Source organism: Emys orbicularis, chromosome 5 (assembly GCF_028017835.1).
Source record: "Emys orbicularis isolate rEmyOrb1 chromosome 5, rEmyOrb1.hap1, whole genome shotgun sequence".
In the NCBI taxonomy this organism is placed as follows: Eukaryota; Metazoa; Chordata; order Testudines; family Emydidae; genus Emys; species Emys orbicularis.
The window spans coordinates 1,834,183-1,841,702 of record NC_088687.1 but is presented as its reverse complement, the minus strand read 5'-3'; the positions used below and the strand labels follow the sequence as shown (position 1 = coordinate 1,841,702).

Here is a 7,520-nt window from a genome sequence, read left to right as displayed (position 1 = left end):
TAGGGACTACTTACTGAAAGAACACAGACACACCCAAGCAGACAGGACACTCATGAGAGGTGGGTGCTGACCCCGTTACTCTCCTATAAATTTCTCCTCCCAGTGGAAAAACCTAGCAAGGCCCCAAACACTGGCTAAGTGCTCAGGCAAAGGAGCAATGCTACAACCCAAGTGAGAACCTAGATCTGTGGTGGCAAATGCATTGGAGGGGAACCTTTGCAGGGAGTTTCAGCAGCAAGAAGCCTGTGCAGAGGAGTAGATTGCTGCTAATTGTGGACTTCAGCATATTCAGCTTTCTGTGCTGAAAAGTCCTTATTGTTCCTTCTCTCTGAGCTGACACGCCTCTCCCCAGAGTCAAATGAGGATCCCTGGCTTGTATTTCCCCCCAGCAAATCCAGTCCACATAGTGATTATGAGCTCAGTCTTGGCCCACAGAGAAAAAAATGAGAGGAAAGGGGAGGGGGGCTGGTAGGATTGTTACTTTCCCTGCTGTGTGTGGAGTTTTACAAAGTTTAAACTGAAAATCTTCTTTCCAGCTCTCAGCTGGCATTGTGAATGGGCTGGGCTGTATCCTTTAGACTGCAAAGTCATAAAGCTTTGAGGATTTGCCATAATCTCACCCTTCAGCTCAAGGGTTGCTCTCGATTAGTTGCTGCTGTTTTCCTGCTGTGTCACTAGCACAGACCAGCTGCCTCTGGCCTTAACTGAGGGAGCCCCTGTAGCCCGGCTACTCGCAGGTGGGTGGCTGGATGTACCACAAGACACAGCCAAGCCAAGGCTCCTCTGGACACGCATTGTCACTGACATCACTCAATGGGGTTTAGTTCTCACCTAATGTTGTTTCAGTGCAAGTCTGCATGTGGCTGTGGATGCCCCCACTGTGAATTAAGAAAATCCTAGTTTGATTGAGGACACGTCTACACAGCACCTGGGAGGTGTGATTCTCAGCTCGGGTAGACGTGCACATGCTGACTCAGCTGGAGCGAGCGCACTCCAATAGCAGTAAGGCTGTGGCAGCAAGAGGGTGGCGTGGGCCAGCTGCTGGCGTACAATCCAATCCCCAACCCCTGCCTGGACTGTGTAGACAGACCCTGAGTTTAAACTTTTGTGTTCTTGTTTGTTTGTTTCCTTTCCCTACTTTGCCTTTCATTCACTTTCTGCTTCTTTACACCCCACTGCTCCTGTTCCTTGCCTATGTAGTTCCTGCTTCCTTGTTTTCTTATCTTTCTCCTGCTCCACCTCCCAGCCTCTCCTTTCTCTTCACCTCATTCTGCACCTGTGCAGCTGCAAAACCATGGTCAGCAAAACCATTTCTGATGCAGAGAGAACAGAAGATCAGAGATCCTAGCAGCCATGGCCTCAGTGACTCCTGTACAGGAAATCCAAGAGGAAACCAAATGCTTCATCTGTCTGCAATATCTGACAGACCCAGTGACCCTACAGTTTGGGCACAACTTCTGCCGAGGCTGCATCACTCAGTACTGTGAGACATAGGCAGAGGGGGACTATGACCCTGTGTGCTGCCCCAGCTGCAGAGCCCAGATCTGGAAAGGGGCTCTCTGGAATAACTAATCAGCTAGCAAATACAGTGGGGAAAAATTAAAAAGATGGATTTCAAACCAGCAGAGCCCTGGATCAGTTCTGTGAGGAGGATGGGGAAGCCACGTCTGAGGTTTGTGAGAGATCCCCTGAGCACAGATCTCACACGGTGCTTCTCATGGAGGAGGCTGCAGAAATACAAGGTAGGAAGCACTGTGGATCTGGGTTAATTCAATCCTTCCCTTTTCAGACTGAGTGTCTCAGAGCCACAGAATCTCCCACTTTCATGGAGTTTCTCCCATGATCACTGGCTCCACCTAAATCTCTCCCCTGTAGGCTCCTTCCTCTGGGAAGGTGCAGGGAGCCCTGGCCACTATCACAGCCTGTCAACCCCGCACTGTTCATTAGGGAGATGTGGGCACTAGATGTGGGCATTTTCCTCACACACAGGATTGAAGCAAGATGTGTCCAAGCTGCTGCCAGGCCGGGAATGGAAGGAACGAGCTGTGCACACCGCTCCCCTGACAGCCCAGGCACTGCCAGCCAGGTGTTCACATTCATTGTGAACACTGCAGCCCTTGCTCTGCTGCATGGAACATACATACAGGTGTGGGTTTAAGCACAGGTACTGTGGACTCTTCCCTAGGGACCAATCTCTGGAGTTGCCTGATTAGAACAGACCTCTGGTTTCATCACAAAATATCAACAATCAAAATGTAACTTGCTAGCCCTTGTGATTGAAAATGTGACCTAAGCATAACGGATACAGTGCCATGTGCCTGAGTCTGCAGAGAGCCTGAGCCAATAGCTCTGAGAGGAGGGAACTACTCCCTGCATGTCAATGGGTGTTCTCTCTAAGAACTATTGCTCTAGAGTCCTCATTCACCTCTCCCAAGTTGGAGGCTCTGTGTGTGGCAGGCCAGGAAGAAGACAGTGTACCCAGCTCACCATCCCAAGAAAATACACAATACACAAATCTGCTGGGCAGCTTACATGTCCCTGTCCCAAAGAGCTTGCACTGTATAAAGATGAATAGCGACAAACTCCCCCTTCCCGCCAAACAAGCATTTGTACTTTCTTTTCAAACATAGTTTGAGCACCTGCTGAATTTTCTGCTGTACTCAGATTGCATTTACCCAAAATAAAAAATAGCCCTTTGACAGAGGTAGATTGTAACACTACGACCCTTTACACAAACTCTGATTTTTTTGCCCAGGGCCATGTTTGACTCAGTGTTTGTGTACTACTCAGGTTAAATGGCTGCACAGTTGTCCCTTGAACCTCTGAAGTCTGTGATTATTAGCTAGCTTTCAACCCCCTGAGCTTCTCTCTGCTCCAGTGTCGTTCTTTGGTGCTCGACCCTGAGCAAACAGCAGAGTCGGTGCCAGAAAGGAAACACCCAGTTGTATTGCAGGTTGGGTGAATTTAACTGAACCTTACTCTGTTTCACTGTCCAAAAGGAGCCATGGCGCCAAAGAACCCTGTGGCAAGTCTCCAGCATGAAGCTACGTGTCCAATCTGTGTGGAGTATTTCATGGAACCCGTCACTCTGCAATGTGGGCACAATCTCAGCCACGCCTGCACCAGTCAGTGCTGGGAGGGATCGGATACAGATGCCTCCTATCCCAAGTAAGGCGAGACTGTGGAACAAGAAACATCAGACCAAATAGGCAACTAGTGATAGAAGTAGAAACAGCCAAACAGCTGAGTTTAGAGGCACTGGACGGAGCAGGAGGGGAGAGGGTGTGTGAGGAACACTGGAAGCCTCTGAAACTGTTCTGTGAAGAGGATCAAACTCCTATTTGTTTAGTTTGCCATCTGTCAGGGACTCACAGGGCTCACACTTTGGTTTCCATAGAGGAGGCTGCTTGGAGTACAAGGTAAGGAATTGCTGTTAAGTTGAATGACTTTAGATTTTGGATAACTTAATACGTTATTAATCAGAGTAATCACTTTGGATTTTAATGACAGATTAATGTCATAGAACGTTGCCTATCACAGCTATTGGTGTAACTGCATCACTGAGCTCTAGAAAGCCTCCATTGCACGAAGCTCGCTATAAAAAAGTAAATGATGCAGCATGAAGACTGGAAAGCTATCCGGTGTGGGAACCTTTCTCTGAGAAGCTGAATTCTTTCCCAACTCATTTCCCACTTGGGGTCTGTTGAGGGCCCCATGGTTGCAGGGAACCCAGTGTAACTGTATTACTCAGCTTTGTAAAGCCTTCATTGTATGACAGATGCTTTAAAAAGTAAATGATACGCAGTGTGGCAAGAAAGGCAATCCCCCCCCCCCCCCCCAAGAATTTAAAGATGTCTGATGTGAGAGAATTTTTGTCTGAGAAGCTGAATCCTCTTCCCAGCTCCCACTGGTGACATAAGGGAACTTTCTACACAACAGAAGCAGCTAAATGATCCATGAGGTATAAAGCACGTGAGTTGCAGGCCAGTCTGTTTGAGAGTGTCACCTTCAGAGTGGAGACTAGGAAGCTACAAGCTGTTGTTGTTACTGATTTGTACCACAGTGTTTATTATTACTATTTCCATCTCAGTATCCCCAGCAGACCCCAGATGAGATCTGACCGTGATTGTGCTAGGCCCTGCACAAAACACAGCAAGCGACAATCCCTGCCCTGGGCAGGTTACAGTCTTAGTAAACAAGACAAAGGGTGGAAGGGAAAACAGAGGCACAGACTTGCCCAAGATCACTCAGCAGATCAGGGGCAAAGATGGGAATAGTACCCAAGTGTCCCAAGGCCCAGACCAGTGCCCTAACCATTAGGTCATGCTGCCTCCACAGCAGCACTGAGCAGTGATGAAGTGCAGCTGTTAAGAGGGAGACACCTTGATAAAGGTCCCAGGCCCAGCAGGGAGAGGAGGTTTCTCACTGGGATTCTGAATTCCCGTATTGCTCCATGAGGGGTTAAAATCAGATGCTGGTCTGCACTAGAGGAGGTCACTGTGTTAAGCCCTGTGTGGACCCTGAACACCTTGAGTCTACACATAAAAGGGATCCAGACAGCGCAGGTCCATGCCAAATACCATTGGGATTAGACTTGTTTGCAGCAAAAATAACCACTGTTAGTCTGAACAGTTTTGTTGTGGATGTAACCCTTCTGCCAGTTGCAATCCACAGCAGCAAGGGCTGGGTTCAATTTCTAAGGGTTCCTTTTGAATAATACAACAATACAACCCAGAACCAGCTTGACTCCCACCCAGTAACTTGGGACAATTACACACCACCCCATCGTGCTGCTCTCTGTAGAGACGCTGAGTGAACAGCCCCAATAGCTCACAATTAGAGCCAGGATTTCACAAACTCTGAACATCCCATTAGTGTCAAAGGGACCAACGTGGGTCAAGTTACTTTTCTGCCAAAGTCTTTGCATGGCCTGGGTCTAGGTTGTGACAAAAGGCAGTGAGTGAATGAGAGAAACCAACCGGGGTCTGAAGGGTGGGAGGGGATGATGTGGGAGAAGTAAATCACACTGACAGATTGTGTGTCCTGGGATGGTTGTGAGACTTCATGGGTGTTGGGTCCATTGCTGGGAGATGCCTGAAAGAGAGAGGAAATAGAAGGCTTACAGACGACTTTATATTAAATACCTGAGTGTGTCTCTGGGCCTCTCTGTCTGTTTCTCTGCCATGCTGAAAGCACAGCTCTATGAGTTCAGCGTGGGGATGCTGTTATAAATAAGAGAGCCTGAAATCTCATCTCTCTTTTCTCCTTTCTCCCTCCAGGCTCTCTGCCGTCTGCACTGGAGACAAGACTGGGTGAGATTGCAGGTGGAGATTAGCTTTAAATTCTGAGAAAATTCCAAAGAAAACAGCTTCATGAGATTGTAGCTAAAGTTACCAACCGAACTGACAGTGACCATGACACACACAGCCCTAAAAATGCACACATTGAACAGTGAGGAGATCCCAGGCTGGAGTCACACAGACACTCCTGACACCAACCTTGGTGCTCAGTTCATGCAGTTGCTGAACAGAAACACTCTCACTGAGCAGCACCTGAACAGAGCTCTCTGCCCTGAGGGCTGACACATCCCTTTGCTTTACCCCAGTGCAGGGGGTCTCCCCATCGCTCTTCTCCAACATCCTGCCTTTCCTCTGGGCAGGGCTGGGCTCTCCCAATGGAGCTGCTCACTGCTTCCTGGATTGGGGAGATGCTCTGCCTATGGTACTGGCCCCCCTCCCTTCTCTCTGCACTGGGAATGGAGCTACCCCACCCAATGCCACCTCCTGCTCTCTGGTCTTAAGTGGCTATTCCCCAGTGCTGCACCTTCCTCTCTGTTCTCTGAGCTGGGAGTGTGGAGGCTGCATTTATGGGAGGGAGCTTGACTGGTACCTGCCTCCTCTGCTCACTCATCTCTAAAACTTTCTCTGCTGTGTCTTTGAAGCTGGGAATGGAGCGTTCCCATTCAGGCTCAAGTGAAGCCTCTGCTTCACGTGAAAATGAGAAACTAATTCAGTGGCTCCCGGAACTGCAGTGACATCTCTGCTTAGCCTCAGATGCCCAGGACAGAGGCAGCTCCCTGGGATCCAGGCCTGTCCCAGCCAGAGCAGGGCTGCTGCTGGGGAGTGTCGAAATGGTCCCTGCCTCCCCCAGGGCTGAGCTCTGCCCCTAACGCTCTGATTCTCTCTCTCTCCCCAGTGAATGTGACACGGCTCATCCCCAGCTCATCCTGTCTGAGGATCGGAAAAGTGTGAGGTGGGGACACACATGGCAGAATCTGCCCGGCACTCCTGAGAGATTTGAATCTGAGTCCTGTGTGTTGGGCTGTGAGGGATTCACCTTGGAGAGACATTCCTGGGAGGTGGAAGTGAAAGTGAAGGATGGGGGACATTGGGCTGTGGGTGTAGCCAGAGAGTCTGTGAGGAGGAAGGGATGGATCAACCTTAACCCTAAGGAGGGGATCTGGGCTGTGGAGTGGTGTTGGGGTTGGTACCAGGCTCTCACCTCCCCTGTGACCCCCCTCCCCCCCCCCCCCGCCCCTGAGCTGGGTCCCCAGCAGGATCCAGGTTTGTCTGGACTGTGAACAGAGGCAGGTGACATTTTTCGATGCTGGTAACGAGGTTCTGATCTTCACTTTCCCTCTGGGTTCTGTCCCTGGAGAGAGAATCCACCCCTGGCTCTGGGTGGGGGGATCCCAGCTCAGACTCTGTCCCTGAGACATAGGGGAAGGAGGGAATATCCGACTGGGGACCCTGAAATCAGCCTCTCTAGCTTCAGGTGTCCTAGTCTCTGACTCTGGAGGACTTCTGTCTTCTAACAGACTTTGTACCCTGCACTCTCTGTGGAGTCTCTGGACTGTCAAACCATAGAGAGCAGGAAATGATGGAGGCAGAGAAGCCAATCTCATTGTCCCAAGGATTTTGTAGCCTGTTTGTCACTGTTCTCTATGGACCAGGATGACTTTGAGCATCCAGGCTCACACTATGTCATTGATAAATGGGCAGGGAGCGGGGGAATAAGAATGAAAAGACGGGCTTCTCTAGCTACCGTCACTTCAGTCTCTGTGACCTTAGAGGACTCACTACCCAGTCCCCAGCCCCTCATCTCTGTGACCCCCGGAAGCTCCTCCTCTCTCCCTGCCTGCAGCATCAGGGATGGGGAGCAAGAGGAGGGCGAAGAACAAATACGATGAACAAATGTAGATTTGATTTCATCTTCTTCTATATCATCACCCCAATTTTTGTGCTTTGTTTTCTGGGATGAAGGAAGTAGGGATTCATCTCTTGCTACTACCAGTCACAACAGCTACAGTTGAGCATTCTTTTTTCTCATTGAATAGAATTTTGTGTTCTGAAAGATGATGCTTTCTGCCTGATCATGAGCATATCATGAGGGACTGGAAGTACCTGATACATGAGAAACCACCAAAAATGAATGCACTGCATTTGAGAAGTTCATTAACAGATTTGTGCAAAATTACAAGAAGGATGTAGATATAGTGCTTCATAGGAGGCTTGTATAGA

The 7,520-nt window shown here is 49.4% G+C and overlaps 1 pseudogene; it reads left to right on the top strand.

The window, feature by feature from the left end:
• Positions 1-3,004: 3,004 nt before the first annotated feature.
• Positions 3,005-6,713, top strand: LOC135879184 (E3 ubiquitin-protein ligase TRIM39-like; annotated as a pseudogene).
• Positions 6,714-7,520: the final 807 nt, after the last annotated feature.